Source organism: Lipotes vexillifer, unplaced genomic scaffold, assembly GCF_000442215.2.
Source record: "Lipotes vexillifer unplaced genomic scaffold, Lipotes_vexillifer_v1.1 scaffold317, whole genome shotgun sequence".
Taxonomy (NCBI): domain Eukaryota; kingdom Metazoa; phylum Chordata; class Mammalia; order Artiodactyla; family Lipotidae; genus Lipotes; species Lipotes vexillifer.
The window spans coordinates 1,890,425-1,909,180 of NW_006782029.1; positions in this window are offsets into that span (position 1 = coordinate 1,890,425).

An 18,756-nucleotide genomic window follows, 5' to 3' on the forward strand; every position below is an offset into this window, starting at 1 on the left:
AAGGAATTGAGGAAAAAAGAAGTTATTCTAAGATTAGAATTTCCTGGTACCATCAAAGGAATTCTTAACACGTAAGAACTTGAGAGTCATCTTTTCTTATCATTAGTAAAAAGAATTTGTTTTAAAATGTGTACCAGCAACCACAACTTAGAATGCTCTAATGAAATCAGCTCATTTCATAATAGTAGTTTAACGATGATTTAACTACAGTGTTTATTTCAGTACATTCTTTAATGGAGAAAGAAATGGTTCCACTCAAAAGTCTTCCTCAATAAATTGCATTTAAACAGTCTTAATACTCACGCTCATACAAAGATTGCCTGTGATTTTACATAGACAGTTTTGTAATTTAACCCCCAAATTCTGATTTTCAAATGGAGAGCAGGGGATTTACCAAATATGTGATGAAGAATCATGTTTTCATGTTCTTTCGTTTTGGCAGGAACTCTTGTTTCAATTGAAAACATTCCCTTACCATCACGGAAACCCAGAAGGCAATCATGAGTTAAGACCTGAAAAATAAAACTGAGAAAAAAGACTGGAACAACATGTGGTCGTCATTTTCAAGGCCACGGAGAGGGGAAGTGGTTTTCCACTGCTAGCTAAGCAAAGGCAGGCACACGTATCACATTAATGTGGAGGGTAGACAGTAAAAATACAAAGAGATGGAAGTTCCCCTTTCATTCATGGTGAAGCAGGTGCTGACTTGCCCTGCAGTTAGGACTGCTTAGGTTAGGATCCTGATGTCATTTTATATTTGAGGTAAAGGTTTTCTGTTTACAATTGTGGTCTCTCACAACCACTTGAAAGATATGGCCATCTCACTCACTTGGGTTCCTCTTCCGTAAAGATGAACCTTCGTATGTCCCCAAGACCACAATTAGAAGTTTGATTGCAAATCACTACCCCTGAATTTTCAGCCTTACAAATTATTTTATCTGTCCATGTCTAGGAAGGAAGGAAGGAAGAAAGAAAGAAAGAAAGAAAGAAAAGGAAAGAAAGGAGAGAGGAAGGAGGAAGGAAGGAAGGAAGGAAGGAAGGAAGAAGAAAAAAGTGGTGTTTTTGTTTCAAAAATATATTTACAATGTCAGGTTATAAAAACAGTATTAACTTAGAGAAATCACTGTATCATTTTTCCAGCCTCCTTTATAGCTTGTGGTCACCTTTCTTGTTTAATCTCCCTTCATCCACCCCAGACTTAAATCCTGCTTCACTCATGCTCAAGCAAATAAGACACATACCTAAGGTATCATAAAATTCACAAGGGATGGCAACTCACCTTCCCCCCATCTCATGGCAGCCATTGCTAGCTGATTACAGTACTCTCACCATTCAGCCCAAATGAAGCCTCAGGATCCTTCTAACTCCAGAAGACTAAGACCAATTGATTTGGCATGAAATTTTTTTGTCATCTCCAGTTTAGAGCACAGTCCCCCTAATCTTGCATCTCCGTCACCCAGTAACATTGCCTCCACTAGTTAGTGATCCTTGGTACATTTAATCTTTCTGAGATTTGCTTTCCTTACCCATAAAATGAGGATCATATAATTATCCCACATTGAGTCTGTAATAAGATTATGTATATGAAAATACTATGCAAACATATACAATAGTTTGTTTTATTCTACTCCCTTTAATTGTTCCCATCATAATTGGCTTTCTCCTTCAAAACATTCTGGTCTGCCTTACACACAGTAGTGCACCATTTAGCACAGGACCTGCACATAATTGCTTTTCCATTAACATTAGCCCTGCCCCACCCCACTGTCCCTTTATGACTCACTCCTAGTAATGTTACTCATTCATCAATTGTTGGTGTTCACAGTGTTTTCACACTATAATCTGTCCCAGTTAAATAAATTCAAAGCATAATGTCTCAAAGAAGAATTTCAAAACTATATCTTGACTGGTTTCACTAGTCATTCAACAGAAGGGTTTTCCGCCTTTAAGTAATTATTTCTGCTCTTATATCCAGTCACTGAGCACAGTTCACCCTCACTTTAACCTGTGGACCTCTCCATGCCTTTCCAATGTGGACCATTCCATGCCTTTGACAAGAATGTTCTCTCCACCTGGACAGCGTTCTCCAACTCACCTCCTGTAAGACCAACTACTCTCTGAGGATGTCCCTGGCTCTTCACTACCTTCCCCATTCCCAGAGGGATGACTCAGTCCTTCTAGATAACTCTTCACACTATATTATATTTAATGGCTCTTATCACGTTACTAGAGGTCCTTGCCCACTTCTTGGTCAAGATGTGAGCATCTTGAAGGCAGGGGTCCTAGCTTCTTTTCTTTGTTGTGTCTGTATCCCTAGTATTTAACACAGAGCCCTACACACGGTTAATCTTCAATAAAATTAGAAGGAAGAGTGGGGACTGTTAGCATCTTGAGTCTTCATTAGTTCACAGCACAGAAGGAATCATGGCAGCCAGTGGAGAGCAGGCCTGTATGATAGAGCTTAATAATCACAAGCAGCTAAGTTTTACTGAATACCGACAGTTGCTGGCCACTGTCCTAAGCCCTGTATGTGAGTAAGCAAAGAACTGAGGCCCAGGCAGTTAGTTAGCTGCTTAAGTTTGTAGGGGGTACATCTGATCCAAATCAAGGCAGCCTGGCTTCAGCACTGGCACTCTCCATCATTCTGCTTTACTGCTGAGGGAGGAAAAGAGGAATACTGTGAGTAGAAATGACGTGAGCACAGCTAAACGGGGAGATAGGAGAACAAAGACAAATTTCACACATTCCACAATTCTGATTTTGCTAGGAAAAAACTAAACAAAACCTCAATGTACATAATCACCTTAGAAGAACGTCAAAGTGCAAGTTTGTGATAAGCACAATTAGCGAAAACAAAGTCTTGAAAATCATACCAAATACTGTATCTAAACAAGCATTTCACCCAGAGACAGTCATCTTGATTGGAACAAGCACAAGCAGCGTTAACTCGAGGAAGGAAAGCCACAATAGGCTATGCATAGAACAATTAAACTAAGGCACAGACATTGTTTTGTTTTCACTTAACTGATTGTTGGTCTTTCATAGCAGATAGTTTATATTTATCATGATTCTAAAATAGAACATGTGTATCACTGTCCAACGATGCTACAGAGTTTTGTATATTATTGAAAAATAGTAAACAAAAATCGGAAAAGACCACGAGAAAGTACAGGGACCCTGAAATGTCATGCAAAACAAAAGTTCCCACAGATATACAAATTCAGAGATGTTGAATCTATGCAATCAAAAGTGATCCACAGCCAAGCTCTCTCCGAGGAAGGAGTACGTAGTAAAGGGGCCCACGATGACCAGGTGGAGCTTGCCATATTTGTCCTTGGTGCTACTTCTATCCCCTACGGACTGCTCTCTGGACTGTCACTTTTGAAGGAGGAGCAACTGGAAGATTTTACAACATTTAGAAAACCTAGGAGGAAAATTTCCTCTGAGATGTCTAAAGGACAGGAGCAACTTTGGATTCTTCCAGGTTTCAAAAATTGACCAGTTTCCAAAGGAAAGTGCTTTCACTACCATCAAAGAAATGCTGTAGCAGATCTTCAACACTTTCAACCTGAATGTCTTCCAATCTTGGAATGAAAGCAGTTTAGAGAGACTCCGAAGTGGACTTTATCAGCAAATGGAGAAGACAGTGGTGTGTCTGGAGCAGAAAATCGGGCAGGAGGGCCAATCATTCTCACAAAGGGAGGATATCAGACTTGGAATAAAGAATTACTTCTGATGAATCCACAACTACTTGCAAGCCCAAAAGTATAACAACTGTGCCTGGCAGGTTATTCATGTAGAAATCCAAAGGCATTCTCTGTTCATTGAGCAGCTTACAAGAAGACTTCAGGACCAAGAAATAGGTCACTTACATAACTAATTTGGAGTTGATTACCAGTATCATTTTAGATGTCTCCTCAAATCAGTGTAATATTTCTGAGCAACTTTTATTTATTTTTTTATGAATTAGGGTAATATTTTCAGTCAGTTTTCTGGATTAAGATTATTTTGATCATTTGCAAATATTAGTTTATTAATGAATTTTTACTAAAATTAATTATTTACTTATCCTTGAAATATAAATATTATACTTGATTTATGTATAAAATTTTACTTTAAAATTAAATGCCTACTATCTTTTAGTTTACTTTTATAATCAATATCTCCCAAATTTAGTATTCTTTTTTTTTTTAACATCTTTATTGGAGTATAATTGCTTTACAATGGTGTGTTAATTTCTGCTTTATAACAAAGTGAATCAGCTATACATATACATATATCCCCATAGCTCCTCCCTCTTACATCTCCCTCCCACCCTCCCTATCCCACCCCTCTAGGTGGTCACAAAGCACCGAGCTAATCTCCCCGTGCTATGTGGCTGCTTCCCACTAGCTATCTATTTTACCTTTGGTAGTGTATATATGTCAATGCCACTCTCTCATTTTGTCCCAGCTTACTCTTCCCCCTCCCCTTTCCTCAAGTCCATTCTCTATGTCTGCATCTTTATTCCTGTCCTACCCATAGATTCTTCAGAACCTTTTTTTTTTTTTTTAGATTCCATATATATGTGTTAGTATGTGGTATCTGTTTTTCTCTTTCTTACTTCACTCTGTATGACAGACTCTAGGTCCATTCACCTCACTACAAATAACTCAATTTCATTTCTTTTTATGGCTGAGTAATATTCCATTGTATAAATGTGTCACATTTTCTTAATCTGTTCATCTGTTGATGGACACTTAGGTTGCTTCCATGTCCTGGCTATTGGAAATAGAGCTGCAATGGACATTGTGGTACATGACTCTTTTTGAATTGTGGTTTTCTCAGAGTATATGCCCAGTAGGGGGATTGCTGGGATATATGGTAGTTCTATTTTTAGTTTTTTAAGGAACCTCTATACTGTTCTCCATAGTGGCTGTATCAATTTACATTCCCACCAACAGTGCAAGAAGGTTCCCTTTTCTCCACACCCTCTCCAGCATTTACTGTTTCTAGATTTTTTGATGATGGCCATTCTGACTGGTGAGAGGTGATACCTCATTGTGGTTTTGATTTGCATTTCTCTAATGATTAGTAATGCTGAACATGCTTTCATGTGTTTGTTGGCAATCTGTATATCTTCTTTGGAGAAATGTCTATTTAGGTCTTCTGCCCATTTTTTTGATTGAGTTGTTTGTTTTCTTGATATTGAGCTGCATGAGCTGCTTGTATATTTTGGAGATTAATCCTTTGTCAGTTGCTTCATTTGCAAATATTTTCTCCCATTCTAAGGGTTGTCTTTTCATCTTGTTTATGGCTTCCTTTGCTGTGCAAAAGCTTTTAAGCTTCATTAGGTCCCATTTGTTTATTTCTGTTTTTATTTCCATTTCTCTAGGAGGTGAGTCAAAAAGGATCTTGCAGTGATCTATGTCATAGAGTGTTCTGCCTGTGTTTTCCGCTAAGAGTTTGATAGTGTCTGGCCTTACATTTAGGTTTTTAATCCATTTTGAGTTTATCTTTGTGTACGGTGTTAGGAAGGGTTCTAATTTCATTCTTTTACATGTAGCTGTCCAGTTTTCCCAGCAGCACTTACTGAAGAGGCTGTCTTTTCTCCGTTGTATATTTTTGCCTCCTTTATCAAAAATAAGGTGACCATATGTGCATGGGTTTATATCTGGACTTTCTATCCTGTTCCATTGATCTATATGTCTGTTTTTGTGCCAGTACATTACTGCCTTGATTACTGTAGCTTTGTAGTATAGTCTGAAGTCAAGGAGCCTGATTCCTCCAGCTCCGTTTTTCTTTCTCAAGATTGCTTTGGCTATTCAGGGTCTTTTGTGTATCCATACATAATGTGAAATTTTTTGCTCTAGTTCTGTGAAAAATGCCATTGGTAGTTTGATAGGGGTTGCACTGAATCTGTAGATTGCTTTGGGTAGTATAGTCATTTTCACAATGTTGATTCTTCCAATCCAAGAATATGGTATATCTCTCCAACTGTTTGTATCATCCTTAATTTCTTTCATCACTTTATTATAGTTTTCCGCATACAGTTCTTTTGTTGCCTTAGGTAGGCTTATTCCTAGGTATTTTATTCTTTTTGTTGCAGTGATAAATGGGAGTGTTTCCTTAATTTCTATTTCAGATTTTTCATCATTAGTGTATAGGAATGCCAGAGATTTCTGTGCATTAATTTTGTATCCTGCTACTTTACCAAATTCATTGATTAGCTCTAGTAGTTTTCTGGTGGCATCTTTAGGATTCTCCATGTATAGTATCATGTCATCTGCAAACAGTAACTGTTTTACTTCTTCTTTTCCTATATGGATTCCTTTTATTTCTTTTTCTTCTCTGTTTCTCATGGTTAGGACTTCCAAAACTATGCTGAATAATAGTGGTGAGAGTGGACATTCTTGTCTTGTTCCTGATCTTAGAGGAAATGGTTTCGGGTTTTCACCATTGAGAACGATGTCGGCTGTGGGTTTGTCATCTATGGCCTTTATTATGTTGAGGTAAGTTCCCTCTATGCCTATTTTCTGCAGGCTTTTTATCATAAATGGGTGTTGAATTTTGTCGAAAGCTTTTTCTGCTTCTACTGAGATGATCATATGCTTTTTATTCTTCAATTTGTTAATATAGTGTATCACATTGATTAATTTGCATATATTGAAGAATCCTTGCATTTCTGGGATAAACGCCACTTGATCATGGTGTATGATCCTTTTAATTTGCTGCTGGATTCTGTTTGCTAGTATTTTGTGGAGGATTTTTGCATCTATATTCATCAGTGATATTGGCCTGTAGTTTTCTTTCTTTGTGACATCCTTGTCTGGTTTTGGTATCAGGGTGATGGTGGCCTCGTAGAATGAGTTTGGGAGTGTTCCTCCCTCTGCTCTATTGTGGAAGAGTTTGAGAAGGATAGGTGTTAGCTCTTCTCTAAATGTTTGATAGAATTCGCCTGTGAAACCATCTGGTCTTGAGCTTTTGCTTGTTGGAAGATTTTTAATCACAGTTTCAATTTCAGTGCTTGTGATTGGTCTGTTCATATTTTCTATTTCTTCCTCGTTCAGTCTCGGAAGGTTGTGCTTTTCTAAGAATTTGTCCATTTCTTCCAGGTTGTCCATTTTATTGGCATAGAGTTGCTTGTAGTAATCTCTCATGATCTTTTGTATTTCTGCAGTGTCAGTTGTTACTTCTCCTTTTTCATTTCTAATTCTATTGATTTGAATCTTCTCCCTTTTTTTCTAGATGAGTCTAGCTAATGGTTTATCAATTTTGTTTATCTTCTCAGAGAACCAGCTTTTAGTTTTATTATCTTTGCAATTGTTTCCTTCATTTCTTTTTCATTTATTTCTGATCTGATCTTTGTGATTTCTTTCTTTCTACTAACTTTGGGTTTTGTTTGTTCTTCTTTCTCTAATTCTTTTAGGTGTAAGGTTAGGTTGTTTATTTGAGTTGTTTCTTGTTTCCTGAGGTAGGATTGTATTGCTATAAACTTCCCTTTAGAACTGCTTTTGCTGCATCCCATATGTTTTGGGTCATCGTGTTTTCATTGTCATCTGTTTCTATGTATTTTTTGATTTCCCCTTTGATTTCTTCAGTGATCTCTTGGTTATTTAGTAGTTTATTGTTTAGCCTCCATGTGTTCATAGTTTTTACAGATTTTTTTCCTGTAATTGATATCTAGTCTCATAGTGTTGTGGTCAGAAAAGATACTTAATACAATTTCAATTTTCTTCAATTTACCAAGGCTTGATTTGTGACCAAAGATATGATCTATTCTGGAGAATGTTCCATGAGCACTTGAGAAAAATGTGTATTCTGTTGTGTTTGTATGGAATGTCCTATAAATATCAACTAAGTCCATCTTGTTTAATATATCATTTAAAGCTTGTGTTTCCTCATTTATTTTCATTTTGGATGATCTGTCCATTGGTGAAAGTGAGGTGTGAAAGTCCCCTACTATGACTGTGTTACTGTCGATTTCCCATTTTCTGGCTCTTAGCATTTGCCTTATGTATTGAGGTGCTCCTATGTTGGGTGCATAAATATTTCCAATTGTTATATCTTCTTCTTGAATTGAACCCTTGATCTTATGTAGTGTCCTTCTTTGTCTCTTTTAATAGTCTTTATTTTAAAGTCTATTTTGTCTGATATGAGAATTGCTACTCCAGTTTTCTTTTGATTTCCATTTGCATGGTATATCTTTTTCTATCCCCTCACTTTCAGTCTGTATGTGTCTTTAGGTCTGAAGTGGGTCTCTTGTAGACAGCATATATATGGGTCTTGTTTTTGTATCCATTCAGCCACTCTATGTATTTTGGTTGGAGAATATAATCCATTTACATTTAAGGTAGTTATCAATATGTGTGTTACGATTACCATTTTCTTAATTGTTTTGGGTTTGTTATTGTATGTCTTTTCCTTCTCTTGTGTTTCCTGCCTAGAGAAGTTCCTTTAGCATTTGTTGTAACGCTGGTTTGGTGGTGCTAAATTCTCTTAGATTTTGCTTGTCTGTAAAGGTTTTAATTTCTCCATCAAATCTGAATGAGATCCCTGCTGGGTAGAGTAATTTTGCTGTAGGTTTTTCCCTTTCACCACTTTAAATATGTCCTGATACTCCCTTCTGGCTTGCCAATTTTCTGCTGAAAGATAGGCTGTTAACCTTATGGGGATTCCCTTGTATGTTATTTTTGCCTTGCTGCTTTTAATATATTTTCTTTGTTTTTAATTTTTGATGGTTTGATTAATATGTGTTTTGGCGTGTTTCTCCTAGGATTTATCCTGTATGGGACTCTCTGCGGTTCCTGGACTTGACTGAATGTTTTCTTTCCCATATTAGGGAAGTTTTCAACTATAATCTCTTCAAATATTTTCTCAGTCCCTTTCTGTTTCTCTTCTTCTTCTGGGACCCATGTAATTCGAATATTGGTGTGCTTGATGTTGTCCCAGAGGTCTCTGAGACTGTCCTCAATTCTTTTTATTCTTTTTTCTTTATTCTGCTCTATGTTAGTTATTTCCACTATTTTATCTTCCAGGTCACTTATCTGTTCTTCTGCTTCAGTTATTCTTCTATTTATTCTTTCTAGAGAATTTTAAATTTCATTTATTGTGCTGTTCATCATTGTTTGTTTGCTCTTTTGTTCTTCTAGGTCCTTGTTAAACGTTTCTTGTATTTTCTCCATTCTATTTCCAAGATTTTGTATCATCTTTACTATCATTACTCTGAATTCTTTTTCAGGTAGACTGCCTATTTCCTCTTCATTTGTTTAGTCTGGTGGGTTTTTACCTTGCTCCTTCATCTGCTGTGTGTTTTTCTTCCTTCTCATTTTGCTTAACTTACTGTGTTTGGGGTCTCCTTTTCACAGGCTGCAGGTTCATAGTTCCCATTGTTTTTGGTGTCTGCCCCCAGTGGCTAAGGTTGGCTCAGTGTGTTGTGTAGGCTTCCTGGTGGAGGGGACTGGTGCTTGTTTTATGGTGGATGAGACTGGATCTTGTCTTTCTGGTGGGCAGGGCCACATCTGGAAGTGTGTTTTTGGTGTCTGTGACCTTATTATGATTTTAGGCAGCCTCTCTGCTGATTGGTGGGGTTGTGTTCCTGTCTTGCTAGTTGTTTGGCATAGGGTGTACAGCACTGTGGCTTGCTGGTCGTTGAGCGGAGCTGGGTCTTAGCATTGAGATGGAGATCTCTGGGAGAGCTTTCACTGTTTGATATTATGTGGAGCTGGGAGGTCTCTGGTGGACCAATGTCCTGAACTCAGCTCTCCCACCTCAGAGGCACAGGCCTGACACCCACCCAGAGTGCCAAGACCCTGTCAGCTACATGGCTCAGAAGAAAAGAGAGAAAAAAAGCAAGAAGGAAAGAAAGAAAGAAAAAAAGCAAGCAAGCAAAGAAAGTTATTAAAAAATTTTTTAAAGTATTAAAAATAAAAAGTAAAAAGAAAAGAAGAGAGCAACCAAAACAAAAAAACAAATCCACCAATGATAAGAACTGCTAAAAACTATACTAAGGAAAAAAAAACCAAAAAAAAAAACAGACAGACAACCCTAGGATAAATGGTAAAAGAAAAGCTATATAGACAAAATCACACAAAGTCTACTGCCTCGATTTTGGAATGATTTGTTGTCTATTCAGGTATTCCACAGATGCAGGTTACATCAAGTTGATTGTGGGGACTTAATCTGCTGCTCCTGAGGCTGCTGGGAGAAATTTCCCTTTCTCTTCTTTGTTCTCACAGTTCCCGGGGTTCAGCTTTGGATTTGGCCCCGCCTCTACGTGTAGGTCACCTGAGGGAGTCTGTTCTTTACCCAGACAGGACGGGTTAAAGGAGCAGCTGATTCAGGGGCTCTGGTTCACTCAGGCCAGGGGGAGGGAGGGGTACAGAATGTGGGGCGAGCCTGCGGCGGCAGAGGCCAGCATGACGTTGCACCAGCCTGAGGTGCGCCATGCGTTCTCCCTGGGGAAGTTGTCCCTGGATCACGGGACCCTGGCAGTGGCAGGCTGCACAGGCTCCCGAGGGGGGGAGATGTGGATAGTGACCTGTGCTTGCACACAGGCTTCTTGGTGGCTGCAGCAGCAGCCTTAGCGTCTCATGCCCGTCTCTGGGGTCTGTGCTGATAGCCGTGGCTCACGCCCGTCTCTGGAGCTCATTTAGGCTGTGCTCTGTATCCCCTCTCCTCGCACACCCCAAAACAATGGTCTCTTGCCTCTTAGGCAGGTCCATACTTTTTCCCGGACTCCCTGCCGGCTAGCTGTGGCGCACTAGCCCCTTCAGGCTGTGTTCACGCAGCCAACCCCAGTCCTCTCCCTGGGATCCGACTGAAGCCCGAGTCTCAGCTCCCAGCCCCCGCCCGCCCTGGCGGGTGAGCAGACAAGCCTCTCAGGCTGGTCAGTCCTGGTCGGCACGGCTCCTCTGTGCAGGAATCTCTCCGCTTTGCCCTCTGCACCCCTGTTGCTGCGTGTGCTCTCCTCCGTGGCTCTGAAGCTTCCCCCCTCCGCCACCCGCTGTGTCCGCCAGTGAAGGGCCTTCCTAGTGTGTGGAAACCTTTCCTCCTTCACAGCTCCCTCCCAGAGGTGCAGGTCCCGTCCCTATTGTTTTGCCTCTGCTTTTTCTTTCTTCTTTTGCCCTACCGAGGTACGTGGGAAGTCTTTTGGGAAGTCTGAGGTCTTCTGCCAGAGTTCTGTAGGAATAGGTGTTCTGTAGGAGTTGTTCCACATGTAAATGTTTTTCTGATGTATTTGTGGGGAGGAAGGTAATCTCCACATCTTACTTCTCCACTATCTTGAAGGTCTCCCCAAATTTAGTATTTTTATAACTTTCTTCAAAGGGTAATCTTCCAACTGCTTCATTTGACAGAGAAAATAGTTATCTTAAACAATCTTTATGATAACCTCACAATGCAGAAGGAAGCTGATAGTAGGGCTATCAGCTGATAAAAGAAGATTGTGACCCCATGATGACAAAATTGGCAATTTCTGTTCTCAATAAGTCCTAAACTTAAGCTGGGACAGGAACACACCTTCCACCCTAGCCATCATCCCTATTCTGAGCATGCCTTCCGTCTATTCTGGACATTACACGTGATTTCACAGGAGAAGGAGAACCAAGGAAAGTATTGGGATAAAGATGATGGCAGATAAGGAGAAGTGAGGGAAAGGGAGAAAGGTGGGGCAGGAATTCCTGAGATGCACTCCTACCAGACCTGACACACTGACAGGTACAGAAAGTCCTCCCCCTTCTTAGACTTCCTGCTCTCCACCTAAGCCCAGCAATGATAAATAATGCATCACTGATGTGTATTCATTCAGTGTTGTCTTCAAGTCTATGTGAGGCTTGGGGCCACATTCTCAATATCACAGTTTATTCAGGGATTTAGACACAGACACACAGAGAAGCAGGCCATGTGAAGGTGGACACAGAGAGTGGAGCGATGTACCTACAAGGCAAGAATTGCCAGGAACCACCAGAGTTAGAAAGGGGCAAGGAAGGAGACTTCTCTACAGTGTTCAGATAGAACATCGTCCTGCCAACACTTCGATTCTGGATTTCGAGCCCCCAGAACTGTGAGACAAAACATTTCTGTTGTTTTAAGTCACCTAGTTTGTGGTACTTTGTTACGGCCCTTGGAAAGGAATACAGTCACCTTGGTTCTCACGGCTCAGTGACCACACACTGACTCAGATCATCTCATGGCCAGTGGCGGCCTCCCTTGAATTGTGAACTTCTCCCACAGTCTGTGGTCTCCCCTATTCCCACAATCAGTTTTCTCTTTGTTCATCTCTCTCACTATGCTAAGAGAGCCGATGCATCTTACTGACCCTGTTGAGTGAAGAGAAAAAGAGCTTCTCAGAAAAGTTCACTCCTCAGAAATGGTACCCCTGGGAGTAGCCATTTGGTTTTTGTGATCTCTTAGTGCTTCCACCTTTCAAAAGTTCTGTTGCTAAATTAAGAGTTTACTTCTCTCCTGTGTATACATCAAAAGCTGTATGCGTCCTCAGAAACATCTCTTGGCACTTTTGTTTTTTTTTTAAACTCTGCTCATTCATTAATCTTCAAGTGATCACACCCATTAATTTATTCCACAGATTTACACTTTACATGTGGAGAATCCTCCAGGTGCTAAGAGGCTCTAGTGAGGTGTGCATGGACCAAGGACAGGACCCCTAACTTGTAGAGTTTAGCACACCTTTCATCTCCAGCATTATAGACTCATCTCCCTCCACTTCCTTCCTCAGCTCCAGCCTCTTTCAGTCCTCCTCATTAGGGACGACCATCACCACTTTCCAAGAGAAAGTCTTGAACAGCAATAGCTTCTGCCATTGGCCAGAGTTGTACCCGTTACACTGATCAAGAATGAAGTTCCGGGCTTCCCTGGTGGCACAGTGGTTGAGAGTCCACCTGCCGATGCAGGGAACACGGGTTCGTGCCCTGGTCCAGGAAGATGCCACATGCCGCGGAGCGGCTGGGCCCATGAGCCATGGCCGCTGAGTCTGCGCGTCTGGAGCCTGTGCTCCGCAACGGGAGAGGCCACAGCAGTGAGAGGCCCGCGTACCGCAAAAAATAATAAATAAATAAATAAATAAATAAATAAATAAAGGAACTGAGACTCAGAAAGGCATTATTACTTGTCCAACATCACACAGAAGTGAAATCTAGACTTGAACCCGGGTCTTCTGACTGAAAATTCCTTGCTCCCTGAAACTGTTTCTTTCTGTTTCTGAGCATAGTTTTAAAAAAAGAAACAACAACAACAACAAAACCCAGCCATTTAAAAACACCTTGAGGGAGTTTGGGATTAGCAGATGCAAACTATTACATGTACCATGGATAAACAACAAGGTCCTATTGTATAGCACAGGGAACTATATTCAATATGTTGGGGTAAACCATAATGGAAAAGAATATAAAAAAGAATGTGTATATCTGAGTCACTTTGCTGTACAGCAGAAATTAACACAACATTGTAAATCAACTATATTTCAATAAAAAAATTTTTTTTAAATACCTTGAGGTTTAGAAACACCCTGAGGACGGAGAATGTGTCTTTTTGTCTTTAAATTCATCCAGTCTCCCAAACAGCCAATAAGAGCTCACATAGCACAAGGTCAAGCACAATATATTTTGATAAACAAACACTAATTCTGTGGAAAGTATACACAAACAGCAAAATGAAAGTATCAAACCACTGCATGAATAAAGAAGTACGAACATTGACATCACTTACAGCTGTTGGCTTTTCTAGGGAGAGCATTTATAGAAAATATGTATTTGAGATACAGAATAAATTGTGAGTTTATAGAATATCAGAACCAGATCATGGAGATCTCTATGATCTTCTTATCTAATCCCCCTCAACTAACAGAATAGCCAACATTGAGAAGGCAATATGGAATAAAATAATCTGAGAAGCAAGACCTTTGTTTTTCTGAAACTCATTTTTCAAGGAAGGAATCTTTATGGTCAGTTTTCTTTTGGGATCAGCATTTCCTACCATTATTAAGCTACATAAATGCACAATGTGAGCTATGTTTATCTATTTAAACATCCAGTAAAATTCAATAATTTTAGATGAATTAATAAGTGTTTAGACTGTTTATTTTGACTTTATCTCTTTTGTTTTGTAATTTCTTTATCCAAAAAATGATTACAAAAGATGTTGCCGTTTTGTTTCTTGACTCTGTGTACATATCATACAGTCAAAAAGTCTTAAATTTTTAAAGCCTAATTCATTTTTAAAATCTCTTACCTTAGACTATCAAAAAGCAACCCTGCCTTTAAAGTGATTTGGATATAATGGAAACAAAAATAATTTTATCTAAAGAGATCAATATAAAAATGATCTTGAAAGTATTTATATTTATGACCCAAATAATGTTTCCTCATTATAAAACTAAATCTGATCTCAAAAATTACCATATTAAGTTGTTTTTCTGTGGGTGACTCCTCTAAGTAGTTTGTAAAGTGTATTATTCTAAGAAAAGCAGTTTTCAGTAATCATAGACAATGGCATGGAACAAGAATAAATAGAAATGAAAATTGTATGTGAATTTAAATAAAACCTTAACTGTATATAACAAGAATAACAGTTTGGAATTATACTAATGTGACTTTCTCTTTTGCATTTCTTTGTATGTTACTTTCCTCCAAGCCTGCTAGAGGCATCCTTTTGCCTTAGGAGATTTGGGCTGGTTGTAGGAAGGCTGCAAAGGGATGGATTGAGTTCCCTCTCAGCCTTGATATTGTGGGTCTTTTTAATTTTGGCCATTCTTATAAGTGTGTAATGATATCTCATTGTGGTTTTAATATGCATTAAATGTATACATATATCCCCTATCTCCTTCCTTTAAAAAAAAAAAAAAAGAACAGTTCCCACCCACCTCATATGGTTGCTCTGAAGATTAAGTGAGATAACTCATAGAAAGCACCGTAAAACACATATAGCTTATAATCAATAATATAATCACGTGCACTAAGAGATTTTATAATGGTGCCTGCATGGCTGAATGAACCAATTACACACTTGAACACATTTGTCTTGGAATAAGACAGAGGATAAATTGGGGGATAATGATGACCAAGAAGTCCAGGATTTGGTCTTCTAAATGGAGTCGCAAAGGGGGAAGACATTTAAAGGATGAATAGTTAAAGTTCTAGCAGAGAAGTAAAAGCAATGCTTTGGATCAGCTGGAAAAGAGTGATAATAGAGGCTGAGAGCGTGTCCAGGCAAAGATTACAATAGATGACTATTTATGATTAATGCCCAAGTAAGATAAGATAACTGGGCAAATACAGCTGAAATTTTGCACAATGCTGTGGAAAGAGATCTCAGCCTAGCTTTAACTAGAGTTTTGGTGCCTTTGAAACACGAAGATTGGACAACATAATCTCTAGGGTTATGTATGGATCTAGCAGCTTGTGAAATTTCCAAACTGTGCTATGGGATTGTGCGTGGGAAGAGAGGTTGTGATCTCTGAAAATTCCAGGTGGTTGAAATAAAAAGGAAATCTAGAATTGAAAGTTATCAGAGTATAACTGTATCCTTATAGTGCCCTTTGTAGGTAATGGAAGAAGAAGGGGGCAATGGGGCACTTTTCCAGCATCTCTGCTCTCAGTGAATATCACATGAAGTATTGGCATTCAAAAATGAGATCGCCAAGGAATGGGAGGGAAAAAAATGCAGGAACAGGATGATTGATAGATGGATGGTTAAATGTCCAAACTCAGGATATTCAACCACTGGATTTAATTTCTCTGAAGATCATTGTGAAATAGTGTAGCTTATTACATTTTATGTATGGTTTAAAAAATTCTTGAGCTAATCTGCTACTGCCATGAAACGTATTTCAAGGCTTTAGTTTCCCAAATGGTGTTCATAGGGATGAAAACAAATTTAAACATTTTCCCAAGGAAAACAACACTGACATATTCAAATAGTGTTAAAGTTCCTTCTAAAGGCAAGAACATGTTAATTTTGAGTTACTTGAACTATCCCGACCTCTGACTTCTCCTGTACAAGTAGATAATTGACATTTTTGGATACCTATCATGCCAAGCACTTTACTAGGTACTTTTACACATTTTCATCTATACATTTTCCTATTCAGTCCTCCCAAGAATCATGTAGTTTCGGCAAAAGAGACTTTGTTCATAGAAGTTAAAGTATGTCAAATTCTTACTGTAAGTAAGAGGTAGAGCCCTCTGGGAATTCACAATTTAGTTGAGTAAGCAGGAACCCCAGTAAAAATATCTTAAGGTAAGCGCCATCATAGACATTCATTAGACCAGTGCAGCTCCCAGAAGAAGCTCTGGGAAGGGCTTTAAAGAATGAGTAGAACTTTGACAAGTAAATATTGGGATGAAGGGGAAGAAGTAGAAGAGAAATTCAAAGGAGGAGAAACGTTTCACATAGGTACACATGATGATCAGAAAATGCCTGGTGTGGTCATGGAATGGTGAGTTGCTGTAATTGGTGGGGGACAGGGTGGTATGAGATGTCAGTGTATGACTGGCTTAGAGGCAAGATGAGATATGACTGTAGCAGGCAACAGAGAACCACAAAGAATTTTGACCAGAAAAAAATGGCTGGATCAGGACTGTGATTTAAGAAATACTTCCAGCATGCTTCAACTAATGTATGGTAGTCTGGGTAGAAGGAGGAGAGACAGGAGGCAGGGAGGCTGGTGAAGTCTGCCTTGGTAATGCTGGCAGGACCTGAAGAGGACCTGCCCTAAGGCCCTGCCAAGGAAAAGGGAGAAATGCACTTCCTACTCAAAATGTTCTCTCATAAGCTCCCTCTGCACTGATTCCTTGGAAAACAAGGTAGAATTCCCTAACTTCTTGATTTGAAAGGTTTTTTTTTGTTTGTAGTTTGTTCTTTGGCAAGTAAAAAGGAGCTCTTTTTGGGTCTCCTTTACCCGGGTTCTGGGTATAAGGAACAGAAGTGGAATGCTAGTGATCTCAACAGAATAATTCTATCAATAGAATTAGATTGGATGGGGAGACTTAATGATGACTCCTAAATTTTAAACCCGAATGACAAGGAAAACCGTGGCCTCCCTGTAGGAAATTAGATAATGATATGAGAAGAAAGACAGTATGTTTATTTTAAATAGATTCAATTGGAAGTTACAATGGGATTTTCATGCAGAAATATCCAGAAGCTGCTGAAAGGCCAGAACTAGTGTTCATTAAAAAAAAACAACAGAGGCTGAAGATAATAGAGTTAGCCATCATCTGCGTGGAGATAAAGCTGTGTGGGGAGATGTCTGCGCTGAGGAATAACATGGTGGCAAAGGGAAAAGATGGCCCAGGGCAGACCTGAGAGGAAATAGAGCTGGAGAAGAGGAGCCGTCTAGAGAGACAGAAAGGACAGAAGGCGAGAAAAGTCTAACATTCAGAGTTGCAGAGGCACAGGGAGCAGAGGTGAAGGTGGTAAATGCAGTAGACTTGTGGAAGGGGAGGAGGGGGGAAGATGTAGATGCAGGATCTGTGTTTTATGATAAAGGGTCGCTTTCTGCCTTCTCCTCTCGCCCCATTCCAGTCCATCCAGGACTTTATTCCTCTCTCACTGCTTGGCCTGGGCACTGATGACATTGATGACTGCTTAGCCACCAGTGTTTGCTTGTAAATCAGTTTCCTCTTTATATCAAATTCTCCCCAAGAGCAAGAACTGTGTGGGGTCATCTACACAGTGGGTGCAGAATGGGGACTCAGGGAAGAAATCAAGGCAGCCTCCCTGAGAGAACAGTTTCTGGAGAGTGTTGGGAAGGAAAGTTAAATAGTAAGGTGTTATGGACCAGGACGATGGTAAGAAATAAAGAAGCGTCTGATAATGAGAGTGGACAGGGAGTTATGAGAAAAAGGAGAGAGAAAACTACGTCCAGAGAGAAGCAGAAAGAATAAAATGTTTAATTCTAGGGTGGGAGACATTTGAAGATGTTCCTAAACTGTGGTGAAAGCCAGTGGAAAGGACAGGATGGAGATGCAAGAAGCAGCTGTGGGTAATAACTGATGGAATGACTTTGAGAAGGGACTGGTGAATGCAGAAGGATGAACTTCTGACCCAGGGCAGGGGGTGAGGGAAGGTGCAGAGAAATGGAGAGATGAGGTACCAGGTCAGAATGGACTAGGAGGAAGGAAACTATAGCTAGCCTAATGGAAAAACAAAAACAAAAAAACCTTGAGGTTCTAATACTGCCATTTATCAGTCATGTGACCTGTGGCAAGCACCTTAACCTATTTTTTAAAGGTTCAACTCCCTTTAGCTAAAATGGGGATACTACCTTCCAACTCCCCAAATCGGGTATATGGTCCTGCTTACTTGCAAGTGCTTTCTTGGCTTTTTGTTTGTTTTGTTTTAAATTTATTTGGGGATATTTCCCTTAGAAGGCAGAGAAGTTGGAAGATGGTCTGGCTCTTATCAGCAAAGTAGGAAGTGGGTCACCAGAGCATGAAGGAGGGAGTGATGCCATAGGCCTGATTGATCAGGAGGTTTCTGAGGGCTGGGCAAAGGATAGGGAGATGAACACAACGTGAATAAAAGGATTTGCAAGCATCAGTGAGGACCCAGGAGAAATGAGAGGGCAAGGATGTCTGATACTGAGGAATCAGGCCTCTTGGCTGAAAAAGTGTTAGGGAAGGCCTGCTCACAATAGTCCTAGCCTAACCGCTCTCACAGGTGAGGGTAGTGAGAAGCGGCACCTGGGGCTCACGCATCCCAGCAGGCTTTGGGATGGCTTGACTGCGCGCTTCCGGGGTCAGGGGTCAGAGTCCGTTA